This window comes from Mus caroli, unplaced genomic scaffold (assembly GCF_978045245.1).
Source record: "Mus caroli unplaced genomic scaffold, Mus_caroli_1 scaffold_4, whole genome shotgun sequence".
Lineage (NCBI taxonomy): Eukaryota > Metazoa > Chordata > Mammalia > Rodentia > Muridae > Mus > Mus caroli.
Genome location: NW_028227259.1, coordinates 46,324,209 through 46,338,076, shown reverse-complemented (window position 1 = coordinate 46,338,076; position 13,868 = coordinate 46,324,209). Strand labels below are relative to the sequence as shown.

At 43.3% G+C, this 13,868-nt stretch overlaps 1 pseudogene; it reads right to left on the bottom strand.

The window, feature by feature from the left end:
* Positions 1-8,387: 8,387 nt before the first annotated feature.
* LOC110295501 (DNA-(apurinic or apyrimidinic site) endonuclease 2-like) lies at positions 8,388-10,127 on the bottom strand (annotated as a pseudogene).
* Positions 10,128-13,868: the final 3,741 nt, after the last annotated feature.

Below are 13,868 nucleotides of genomic sequence, written 5' to 3'. Positions count from 1 at the left end.
GGGTGAGTGAGCAGGATAGCAGCCCTGCAGTGAATGCTAGAAGGTAGGGGAATCTTCTCCAAAGATTTCAGGGTTAGAGCTCTTGCAGAAGGCATTTAATGAAAGAGCTTGTGCTCTTTATTCAGGGTGAACAAAGACTATTTAAACCTTGGAAAGTAAGAAGGAGTTCTTTTTAGGGTGAAGTTTCATTGGCTGGGCCTTGAGGTTCTGGGGACACCTTATTTGCTTTAAAAGATATTCCAAGAAATTGAGCCTGTAATTTCACCAAGGATTATATGACGTTCCTTAGCTAGAGTGTGGAGGTGGGGCTCCCTGGATAACTTAGAGAAGAGGCAGCCCTGCTGGAAAAGGGAGTCATTTTGTGGCAAGCTTAGGAGTTGTCTGGACATGTTAGACTTTGACCATTAAATATCAGGGCCTTCCAGCATCACAACATGCCCAAACAGGTTAAGGAGCTGTACTTCTTTTGCATTCTGGTCACTTCAGTGAAGACTCAGGACAGGTGGTTATTCCTCATGAACCAGAGGAGGAGGACAAATGGATTGTCACTGATATTCTTTTGTGAATGGATATAAATAATCACATGGTATCCCTCTGCATACCCCAGGGCACTTGACTTCTTTGCTCATTGGCTGGATTATAGTTCTGTAATGATTACTCAACTGGGGACATCCATGTAACTTATGGGTTTGATTTTGTGATTTTAATGGGAAATAGTATCTTAGTTGCACGTGACCCCATTACACTGAAAAAATGACAAACCAAGGTTCTTTCCTTTTTTTTTTTTTTTTTTTTTTTTTTTTGAGATGTCATGTAGCTCTGACTGGCCCAAGATTTGCCATGTTGACCAGGCTAGCTTCAAACTCAGAGAGATCTTTCTGCCTCTGCCTTGCAAGTGCTAGGACTAAAAGTGTGCACCATCCATACCCAGCCCAACCTGACTTTCTTTTGGCCAGCTTGTATTCTGCTGCTATAAGCTGTGTACTATATACTTGGTCATCACTGCAAGCTGGGTATAAACCAGAACTGTTAGCTAAAATCACACCATGTAGAAAGAGAGCTTACGGACTTATTTGTTGTAGAATGTAGCACTGGTTTATGATACTTAAAGGATCTGGATCATGGTCAGGTTATTTGTAATACTGGGAAAGCTTGAAACAAGAGTGCAGTTGAATAAGAGTTTGGGGTCCCACACTGACACCAAGGGGGCATTTGAGATTCTCCTGATGCCAATAGGGACATTGCTAAATAATTACGCTTCCATAGTTATCTAGAGTAGAGGTTGTAAGAGGCTTCTGAGCACTGAATCTGTTTTTAGTTTAGAAATCGTGGTACTGCAATCCCAAGCTCACCATTTGCACCAATGAGCCCATTGAAAGCCAGTTGGATGTATTGCTTGGTTTGGGAGGGCTTTCATTTTATTTTATCTTGAAAAGGAATCTCATGTAGTATGGGCTAGACTTGAACTGTATCACCACAGATAACCTGGAGCCCTTGCTTCCACCTCCTGAGTTTGACTTCTGTTGTTTAATAGTTTGGCTGTTTGCTTGTGAGTGAAACCTTTCTCTTAAAAAACAATAAAATTCTCTTAAGAAATACTAAGAAAGAAGATATACTAGCTTATTAATTGGTATATTGGTGTATCAGTTTGTATACAGTCACAGATGCCTGAATAGAAGTCATTGAAAACTGTTATCAGCATCCTGGTCTACAGAATGAGTACCATGACAACTGGGGTTACATAGAGGGAAAAAAAACAAGTAGTCAGTTTTTTTTTTTTTATGGCAACATCTAAGGAGCTTGACCACATACTACAAACTGTTCCCTGAAGCCACTGGACTAGTATTTCTCTAAGAGAAGTAACCATGTTTTCCTTGTAGGTTGAGGCTTCTTTGGAGAATCCTTTACAACTGCTTTATCTGTAAAGAGATATGCTCCAAAGTCCTCTACACAATTTAATTATGCAATACAAGATCCTTAAAGACTACATCAAAATTATGAGCAGGATAATAAATGTGTTTTCTGAACACAAGCTATGTGTTGGCTGTTGGGGTAAGGACAGTGAAAGTTGCTTAAGACATATGTTCATCTACAGAGAAAAATGTCCCCTTAGATTTTGCTCTCTGGTACCTCTCATACTTATGCTGTCATAATGGCTTTGCTGACCAGAATGGACTTGGGAAATAGTCTTTGCTGAGCTCTAAACTTTGTGCTTCAGAATGTACACATTTCACTGAGGTGACAGTTAGTGCATTTAATGTCTTTCCTGTGTAATAATATGGGTAGATTAATCTAATAATAAATGCTAATATCTGCATTTGCAAATACTTTCTCATATGTGTGCCTTTCTACCTAATCCTACCACTATTTTTCTTCCATGTAATTTATTTTGACAATGTATTTCTAATTCAGGTCTTTTGTAATTGTGCATCTAATTTTTTACTCAATTAAAAAGATAAGATATTTTAAGCCATAAGACTATAGATGTTTCTATTCCAAAAATGTCATTCCAAAGAATATATCTCCTAGTTTATAGCAACAACAAAATTGTACTGCTCCTTCAAATAATTTAAAAATGCCCGGATGACATCTTCATGAGGATGACTTGTAGGGTGCACCTTGCCTTATAAACAGAAGGACTGAGAGCAAGAACATTGATGTCAGAGTCCTCTTAGGGAAGTAATTTATGGTGATGTCTCTATTTTATCATCTATCTATCTATCTATCCATCCATCCATCAATTGTTGAGCTTAGGATCTAACCCAGGCCTCGAATATGCTAAGAATACACTTATTAACCCTTCTAGGGCTTTTATTGTTCTTCGGGGTTTTGTTTTTGTTTTCTTTTGAGATCCATCCTTCTATGTTGTCCAGGCTGGTCATGAATTCATAGATTCAATCATGTCTTGATGCCAGTTCTTCCTGTTGGTCCCCAGATGAGCCAAGAGCATGTACCTGGATAGCAATAATGACGCTAAAGGGCATCTGTGAATATTTACTGAGTAGTGATTTAATGGAAGTCATGAGCTTTTCAACTTAGCTGTTTTGAAACACCAATTCTCACCTCCTGTTGCTGTAAATCTCCAACCCAAATAAGCCCAGGCAATGAAAACACAATTCAATTAATATGAATACATGCTGTGTGCCTAAATTGGGCAGATCTACCACTACACTACCATATAAGAGACCCCTTAGAACTTGCAGTTTCTCCAGGCCAGGTGCTTCTGCCCCACTTCCCTTCTTCTTCCTCCTCAGTTGTTGTGTCTCTCTTTTTCCCCCAAAACCTTCAGCTCCACCTTCCCCTCTTTCTCCACCCAATCACTGGCTCTAGTCTTTATTTATAAATTAAGGTTTACAGGAAATCACCTGAGTGCTAACTCATTCCTTGTTCAAAGCCCCTCACAGGAGAACAGAATTAACATCAAATACAATTAGCTGCAGGGCTACAACAACAACTTCCGCCTTAAATATTGACATACTTATCTAGTTCAAAACAAAAGCTCTTCTGTGGCTGGGTGAAGATACGTGAGCTTTAGTGAATTGTGTCAATTAAAAGTATTAATTGATACTTTCTAGAAACTTCTTAAGAGACAAGGCAAACTTTTTCTTTGGTTCTCTGTCCCTTTTCCATCCTCCCTGCTACCAGGATCACAGGTGTGATTCTTGGAAAGCTATTCTGGACCATGAAAGCAGAAGACAGTCCTGTAGTGATGCAGAAGGCAGCTGGGATTCTGAGGATCCTATCTGCCCCAAATCACTGGCATTGGAGGGTTTTTGTTTGTTTGTTTGGTTTGGTTGTTGCTGTTGCTGTTGTTGTTTGTTGTTTGTTTTTCGAGACAGGGTTTCTCTGTATAGCCCTGGCTGTCCTGGAACTCACTCTGTAGACCAGGCTGGCCTTGAACTCAGAAATCCACCTGCCTCTGCTGCCCAAGTGCTGGGACTAAAGGCATGGGCCACCACTGCTCAGCCATTTTTTTTTTTTAACATGAGAAAGACAACAATTTTTTTTTTTTTTTTGGAATTAGCCAGCGATTGAGTTTTACACTTCTTACCCAGCCTTTATTATCTGTTATTCAGATCCCAAAAGCCCTTCAAGGTAGGCATTGTGCAGTTTTACAGTGAATGGAGAAAGCTTTGTGGCTGTGGAATAGAAGCTACGGACTCCTCCATCCTAACACCAAAGCAATCCTCCACGGCGTTCTCTGCTGCCCCCTACTGCCTCTCTTCACTCTCACCCTTCTTTTCCACACTGCAAGGCAGAAGATGCTCTTGAACACGAGGACACTCAAAGCAGCCACTTTGCAGTTCTTGTGGCCTGCAATGTACATCATATTCTGCTTCAGGAAGCCAAAGGCTAAAGAAGCTAAGTACATTGGCTGAGGTCACATAGTACAGGACAAATGGAATCCACACCTGGCCTTATTTGACCAGTGACTTTTACAGACAGAAGAATGTCAGGCAGAAAACACAGTGTACTGAGGGAGTAGGCATTAGGGAAGTGAGATGATAGATCAAGGAAGAAGAAAATGTGGCAGGAGGGTCAGACGAGGGTCACCTGCTTCCCTCAGTTGTCACCACCGGTCTCAGTCACCCTCTTGACATTCAAGAAAAGGGAGGGAGGATTTCTCATTCTATCAAGGTGAGCTGCTGACCTGACCTTTAATATCAATGTGGCTAGCTACACTCTGGAGAGCAGGGACTGGGCTGGCAATACCAAGGCAGGCTACTAAATGTATTGCCTCAAAGAATGAAAATAACAGATCTCAAAGTCTTAGACATGAGGCTGAAGAGTTCCATCTTTGTCTTAGTCAGAGGATTTGGAGGGGATCTCACTTGAGATGGAGCCAAGTGGATCTCACTCAGATGGTAGCTGGATATTTTTACTTTGGGTGAGGAAATAATAACCACTTAAGTTGATTCAAAGCTACTGAAAGGTTGGAAGAGAGGTCTTTCTGGTAGGTAAGAGAACCAGTCACTCGTTTTTGCTGCCACCTCACCTCTCAAGGTCCCAAGGTTTCAGCTTCTAATCCAAGTTTGTCAGAGATATTTTTCTCCAGAACAAACACAACACCCTTCTAAAAACCAGTATTGATATAGTGTTTTGCAGATGTTGAGAAGTTTTATAAGAATTTTACATTTCGCCCGGGGCCACTGCCGAAGTGAGCTAAGGCTGGAGCTAAGTCCCTGGTTTAGCAGAAAGCATACAGAAAGAAGATAATTCCAATTCTCAAGTATTCGAGCTGCGAGAAAAACTGTAGCTGATCGGTGCTCTCACAAACAAACCTGAAGAGCAAGTATGGAACTTCCCATCAGATCTTTCAGCAGTGCCAGAATTTTCACATCTTCTTACAGACCAAAATGAGACCCGACTAAAACCTTTCTCCCTGCCTGGGATATCTAGCATCAGAGATCTTCAGGATTTATTCCACAAGATGTGGATGGGATGCTGACCTACCAGCAACTCTGGATTTCCCTAGGCTCTGCCATGCCAAGACCAGAGAGCTTGAGAGCATTTGATTTGCATGGAGATGGGAAATACTCTTTCCTGGAGCTAAGAGTAGCTTTAGGTATCTAGTCTCATCAGGCATATTTGAAATGGATGTGTAGCCTGGACTACCTAAAATCTACTTACCTAAAAAAGACAAAAACAAAACAAAACAAAAAGCAAAAAACCCAAACAAACAAAAACCCAACCTCTTGATTAACTCATCAGCCCTCCAGCCCTTCTTACTACTGTAGCAAACACATTGTCACCTTTTTTTTTTTATGGTTTTTCGAGACAGGGTTTCTCTGTGTACTCCTGGCTGTTCTGGAACTCACTTTGTAGACCAGACTGGCCTCGAACTCAGAAATCCACCTGCCTCTGCCTCCCGAGTGCTGGGATTAAAGGCATGTGCTACCACCACCCGGCACATTGTCACCTTTTAACTTGTTTGAAAACACTATTTAAAAAAAAAATTTTTTTTTTTTTTTAATTTACTTGAGGGTCGGACTGTGAGAAGCCATGGGACAGCTCCAGGGGTGAAGAAGTACATTCTGAGGTCCCTGTGGACCTGCAGGGAGCCAGCTTGGGGGTCCTGACGCGCAAAGATGCCGACACCAGCAGGTTCTCACTCTTGGGCACCACAGGCAGCACTGAATGCTGAGGAAGAGCTGAGAACAGAGTGGACCCATGGGCGGGCTCTAGCCCTGGGGGCGAAGGGAAAAGGGCAGGAGGAGGGTTCTGGCTGGTTACCTTCCAGTCAGAGGTTAGATACTCAGGGCTTGTTAGGGGAAGACCTACTTCACTGCTCCAGCACAGCGGATCCTGATGAGAAGAGGCAGTCCGTTGTTTTAAGGCGTTTATTGTAGAAAGACAGAAAGAGGAAGAGAGTAAAGAAGCAGAGATTGGCCATGGCCATGTGGAGACAGGGGGAATGGAAGGAGGGGCAAAAGGGCGAGAGGTGAGAGGAAGAAAGTAGAAGCAATAGGGTAAGAGAAAGAGGAGGGGGCAAACAGCTCCTTTTATAGTGGGCTCAGCCTGGCTGTTGTCTGATAACGATGGGGGTGGAGTCCAGACAGAATACCAGGAGCTTGGTTCAAGGCCTGTGCTTGACCGGGGACCAGGCTGTCTGTGCATAGCTCACCACCCTACAAAAGTCCTCTCGTCTCTTTCCTGTTTTTGAGGGAAAGAGAATTTACCTTTAAAGCTGGAAAGTGTGTATATAAAGAGATAATAAGTCACTATTTATATTTCATATGAATTTGCCTTAAATTAACTGCACTTTATAGAGCCTCAGAATATCTTTTCTTTGAAGGATGAGTCTCTTCTGCTTGTAAATATATAAAATGAAAGATTGTTCTTATTGTGTAGAAAGTCAGGAGATTGACTTTGAATGGAATGAATGACTGACTTGTTATGAGTAATTGACAGTCTGCTCTGGGTGGCAACTGCAACTCCTCTTCACATCTCCTTAAGGCAACCCTCAAATGCTTGGGTACCACCATAGGCTTTGAAGCCAGGGCATCCGTTCAGGTATGGATGTTGTGCAGAGGGTGCCAGTTCAAAGGTCAGGAAAGTCAGATTTTGGGCCACTGCTCCTATTCCTAACCTAAGAACCAGAGAGGTCTTACTGGGATTTCCCTCATTTTTAATTATTTTTCAAGGAGTATGAGCATAAAAGTTACTCGGTGGGAAATTATGTTTTCCCCTCAAGAAGTGGGTCTTCTCTACCCACCCACTCCAGACTACCTTAAGGTTGTAACTGCGTACCTTCAACACCATATCCAGTCTGGAATGGGAAGGTTCATGTCCTTGTCACTATCCCAAACTAGTTTCCTAGAGCACTAGAGAAAAGCTCTGAGTACCCTTTGATTTTACCTTTAGACTAACCAAGAACTTGCTCTATTTCTTGGCAGGACGCCTAAAGCCAAAATGTGGTCAGATGAAACACGAAATCATATTCTTTCTTCCTAATTGTTCACTCGGAGGGAGCTATGGGTTTTCTGTCCAGAGGATTCCACTTGGAGCAGGAGTGCTTGGAGCAGGAGCCTGCTGCTGCTGCTGCTGCTGCTGCTGGAGCCGTTTTCCCAGGTCTACAGAGCATCTGTGATGCTTCCCCTTTAAGCCCTTTACATGCTTTGTGGGCAAGCCAGGACAGGTCTAACGAGAAGGAAATCACCATTCACCAACATGTTGAGAACACTCCCAGTGCTCTTAGGAGTCTCTGGGCAACTCCAGCAGAAGACCTTACAGAACCGCAGGTTGCCGTAGCCAGTCAGGGAAACAGTGGAGAAGCTGTTGTGATGGCAGGGCTTCTTTAGTAAAGATCATTGCTGTTGAATGTTGTTCAATTGCCCTGTCAGCTATAGATACAGTCTGGTACCTTTGGCCTTTAAAGACATTTGGTTTTCGCTTTGCTTTGCCTTGCTTTTTGCATTTTGTTTCTTTTATGTGCTATTCAGCTTAGTGTTGGCTTTGTTCCATGAGACATTAAAACTCAGTGAAGGCAAAATAAAGATTTCCTGTGCATGAGTCTCCTTAGCTCATGTTTCTCTCTCTTTAAATTTTTGCCTTAATGTTTGCCTTGCTCATCTATGCTGTCACCTTCTTGGAAAGGTTAAAAATACAGTTCAAACATTATCCTGACTCTTTAAGCTACTCTTGTTCTTCCAGCTGCCTTCCGTACTCAGCCTCTTTTTAATATATTATATATATATATTATATTGTATATATTATATATAATATATATTAAATAAATGAATATATATTTATATATTCAGATTTTGTAATGACCAAATAAAGTTCTAGCAATAAATTGAAAAAATGTATATTTCTTTTCTTCTTATAAAATTCTAAACAATGCAACAGGCAGGTGGCCAGGTAGACATTCCTAGGCCTCAGTTGGTTCATCTGGGCTTGCTCCACAGGAAGAATTTGCAGCTTGATGAGGGGTCCTTTGGAGGACCTTGTGGCTTGGCACATATGTAGAAATGGCAGCCCAGGGCTGCAGAGATAGCTCAGTGGTTAAGAGCATTGATTGCTCTTCTGAAGGTCCTGAGTTCAAATCCCAGCAACCACATAGTGGCTCACAACCATCCGTAGGATGGGGTGTCTAAAGACAGCTACAGTGTACTTACATATAATAAATAAATAAATAAATAAATATTTTTACAAGCAAGCAAGCAAGCAAGAAAGAAAAGAAGAAAGAAATGGCGGCCCAGGTTGGGTCCTGGCTGTTTTGTTTTGTTTTGTTTTGTTTTTGTTTTTGTTTTTGTTTTTCACAATCAGCATCACACGTGGCTCCCTGTGGCCTCTGCAGAGGGGCGTGGGTGAGGGCCCACTCAGCACAGATTTCCAGAGTGCCTCCTTCTCATTTCTAACCTCAGAAACCTTGGCCTGCTTCTCCGTGTTTGTGGCTATCCCTTCCAGAGTCGTTGGAGTTACAAGAGTGCTCACCAGAGGCAGCTTAGGTAGTTCCACACCAGGAGAAGTCTGGGAAAGGCTAACAGAAGGCTGAAAATAATTCATCAGGTTTTTCTGGTGTTTTCTGGAACTACCTTGATGCTTTCGAGGTCTGGATGAGTGCCTGTGGGCTGGACTTGTTTGCTGGGCTGCAGGACTGGCTGCCACCACATAGGTTCTTGTTCACAAGGCACTAGGAAGCCAAGAATCTTGAGCTGGGTACCTGCAAACTCGGGGTGAAAACGGGTGCACAGAGCTGGGCACTGCTTTGCTGGCATACAGGACACATTCAAGACAGCATTCACAGGGCAGTGGTCAGAGCCCATCACCTCAGGGAGCAGGAAGGTATTTTGGAAAGTGTCTACAATTAGAGTCCTGTCTCCCAGTATGTAGTCAAGTCGGGTGCCATAGTTGAGATTGCGGGCACTACTTAGATCACTGACCAGCAGGTAAAGGCCCTCTCCTGTTTTGGATAGAAATAGAGATAGCTATCCATGAAAGGCCCTATATGGGACCCAGCCTGGTATTCCGGGTTACTGAGCAAGCCATCCATCCACTTACGACCCAGGTCTTCTTGAAAGCACCCCAGACCGCCAGCATCACAGTGATCAATGGGACAGTGCGCTATATTCATGTCCCCCAGGATTATCACATGACTGTCGGCTGCCAGGAGTGCTTCTGCTCAGCTGCTCCGGGTTCCCAGGATCCGCACGTGGGCAGTATACCCTGATCAGGGTCAAAGGCTTCTCCTTCCCTTCCTGTGTGAAGATCTTGTGCTGTGTACTGGCAGCTCGGCCCTCGCTATCCAGAGCCTACAGCTGCTCTTGGTGAACTCGGTCATGTTTCCATAGCAACCGACATGCCCGTTCAGGTTGGCAAACCGGCCACTCAGGCCTTCTTCAGCAGCCACGGGTTGTAACACTGTCCTTACAGAAAGTAGCTACACCAGAATAGCCATTCCGGCTGTGACTGAAGCTGAAATAGGAGTTACAGCCCTCAACAAAAGCCAAGGGCTCCGTCAGCGCATCTCTGCTCACTTTGGTCTTCTGCAGACAGATGATATCGGCATCCAGCTCCTCTAAAATGTGTCTCAAGGCCGTGGGACAGTTGCTGGGCACCTTGCATCCTAGACCTTGCAGAGGTCTCCAGACCCCATTGATGTTTCATCTTACCATGCATAACATTTTGATAAGCTGTACTGCTTCATGAAGAATGTATAGGCATCGGCAAATTGCTGGAAGCTAACAAATTCACATCTTCCTCGTGCGTTGGCTCAGCTGTCTCGTGCAGCAGACCACTGGACTGCTCACAGGGCCTTCACCTTCAGTTCTCTTTGGAGGGAGATGAGCTATGGTGGAAACTGAGAGGGTGGTGTAGATTCCAAAGAGGAAGGAAAGCTGGATTGATTGTACATGCTTGTAACCCCAGCACTCAGGCGGCTGAGGCAGGGGGGTTACGATGAGTTAAAGACCTATCTGGGCTACAGAGCAAGACTCTGTCCAAACACCAGAGAAGAGTAAGTGATGAGAGGGGCATCTACGGTCCTTTTCTTCTGGCCACACGCAGAAGAAGATCTCCTGTGTGCCTGATCACCTTTTCCCTCTATTCAGAAGTCTCCCTGATGCATCACATTAGTTAAAACCTGGATTTCCAAAGACTATTACTCAAAAGCAAAATGATGTTCTTTCTACCATTTAACAGTCAGCCAAGCAGAGTCTTCCCAAGACACACGAGTTATATTTTTGGTTATGAGCCTAGCCTTTAATGGCTGAGTCATCTCTCCAGCCCTACACACATGTTATAAACATGGGAATTTGTTTCAGGAAGAAATGGGCCACTGAGGAGGAGGAAGTCTGTTGCTGATGCTGTCTTTTGCATCTGAGAACGTGCAGACTTGAGTTGGGCTGTTTTCAGGCAATGAAAGAACAACAGAGAGTAACTGAGACAAAGCTAAAGGAAAAATATGGTTTTTTTTCCTCAAATATTTGGTAGTTTTGCTTACCAGCTAGCAACGATTAATGTCATTACTGTACATTGCCAGATACCCACACCACTCCCCGCCCCCACACTTTCAAGTATTCAACCTACCTTTTCAGAACTCTTTGAAACTGTGCTTCAAACACTGTAAAGTCAAAAGTTATCACAATAGGAAACGGAGGAGCCGAAGGAAATTAGAAGGACATCAGGTTTGAGGTTATTTCTACACTGTTTGAGTAGCTATGATAGAAGATAGAGATGGTGAGCTGGTATAGGAAGTGTATGAGGGAACAGTAACGTAACAGTCACATAAGAAGAGGAGTATGGACTACCTATTGTGCACATAGGCCATCAAGTGCTCAGGGCTGGAAATGGCAGCAGGGCCAATGGTATAGATGCTCAAAGTCAGGACTACAGAGAGAAAAGTTCCAGATAGTGTGCTATGGTGATAAGGCAGCAGTTCTCATCCTGTGGCTTATCAGATATCCTGCGTATCAGACATTTACCTTATGATTCATAACAGTAGCAAAGTTACAGTTGTGACAGACCAATGGAATAATTTTGTGGTTGAGGGTCACCACAACATGAGGAACTATATTAGAAGGTCACAGCATTTGGAAGGATGAGAACCACTGTTTATCAAGGGAGATGGGGTGGGGGGAGGAACATCTAAACCTCCAAGCTACCTCTGTGGCTTCTGAGGGCCATCTTCAGCATCATGTGAAAACCTTGTGATTTGCCTCCTCTGAGAGCTCCACTGGCCTAAAAGTTGACCTCCGAGGAATGTTCCTGGTAATGTCTTATAAGTTGATTTCTATCTTAGGCACATTTTTTTTAAAGATATTTTCTTAATTTATATTTCAAATGTTATCCCCTTTCCTAATTTCCCCTCTGAAAATCCCCTATCCCCTCCCCCCTCTCCCTGCTCCCCAACCCACCCACTCCCATTTCTGATCCTGGCATTCTCCTATACTGGGGCATAGAACCTTCACAGGACCTCTCCTCCCATTGATGATCGACTAGGCCATCCTCTGCTACATATACAACTAGAACCACAAGTTCCACCATGTGTTTTCTTTGATTGGTGGTTTAGTTTGCTGGGCGGTGGTGGCGCGCACCTTTAATCCCAGCACTTGGGAGGCAGAGGCAGGCAGATTGCTGAGTTTGAGGCCAGCCTGATCTACAATGTGAGTTCCAGGACAGCCAGGGCTACACAGAGAAACCCTGTCTCAAAAAACCAAAAAAAAAAAAAAAAAAAAAAAAAAAATCTTAGGCACATCTTACAAATTGATTTCTACTCTGTCCACTTCATCTAAGAAGGGGATGTGAAGGCCCAGTAGTTTCTGGAACAGCAGCCACCTCCAAAAGACTCTCTGGAGCAAGGACATTAGTCAATCTAGCAACCAGAAGTCTTATGCAAAAGCTCCAGGTTGCAGGCTGGACCAGCAGGGATCTGGCTCCGTGGACATTTTGTAGGGGAAGCTACCTGAAAGCTGGGGAAAATCTGAATCCCTGTCAGAACTGGGTTGTCAAGTCAAAACTTAAATTCTCTATAAGGATGCATTAGTGGTCCAGACACCAGTGAGAGCTATCCACTGTGTGTCCACTGTGGCTACAGCCACATGGGCTCTTAAAAGAACAGGATCTTCAACCAGAGGAAGACAGAGAGGAACAGGTCTGCATGGATATTCTTGGTTGTCAACTGGACTACATCTGGAATTAATTAAAACCTAAAGGGCTGGGCACATTTGTGTGGGGATGATGATGATAATAATAATTAATATTATTAATCATTTCAAGTTAGAAGACCACTTCTTATCTGGATCTTTGAGGTGGGAAGATCCACCTTTAATCTGGGCTACTCCTTCTGTTGGCAGCCTATATAAAGAACAATGAAGAAGAAAGCTTATTCTCTCTTTGCTTGCTTGCTCTCTCTGTCTCTCTGTCTCTCTCTGTCTCTCTCTCTGTCTCTCTCTCTCTCTCTTGTTAGCAAGTCCATTTTTTCCACTGGCATTGGAGCCTACTTCTTTGGGATTCTGGAATATACTGAAGACTAGCTGAGATATCCAGCCTCATGGCCTGAACAACTACTGGATTTTTGGACCTTCTGTTGGTAGACACACACAGAGACACATAAACACACACACATATATATTCTTATATATATAATTATATCTAATTCTCACTCCCCCATACAGGGAGTGGGGAACCTGTCTTTGCTTCTTTATTACTGAGAATCCAGTGGTGTACCGCCCACCCTTTTTGAACATATATATTCTAACTAATGCAACCCCAACTTGTCAAGGCTTTGTGACAGGTTAACAATTTTTATCATACACTAACACCATATTTGAGAGGGGGTAGGCAAGCACAGATTCATATGTGTGCCCATGCACAGGAAGGCTACAGAACACACTCAGCTGTCATTTGTTAGATACCTTCTACCTTGATTTTAAAAAAGTCTTTCTCTGAGACCTGGGTTTATCACTTAGCCTGGGGGTGAGGAAGGGAGTAGGGAACCTGGCTCTGCTTCTTCATTCCTGAGATTCCAATGGTGCACCACTCACCTAGTTGTTTTTTGTTTGTTTTTGTTTTGTTTTGTTTACTGTTTTATTTGAGGTGTGTGTAGCAGGGGAGATAACATCTTTCTATGTGGCCCTGGTTGTCCTGGCTCAGGCTGGCTTCAAACCCACAGAGATTCAGCTGCTTCTGCCTCCTAACTGTCACATGGTTTGGGGGAATTGAATCCAAGCCCTCATACTTACAAAGTAAGCATTTAATGGACTGAACCATCAACATACTGTAAGGGAGCAAGTTACTGTCTTTCAGTAGCTTTTTAAAAGTTTAGAAATCAGATATATTGTTCAACAATCACAAACTGGTGTCAAAACAGGAATACAGAAGAAGCACCTGGCTCCGTTCATGCTATTTTCAATAAACCAAGCAAA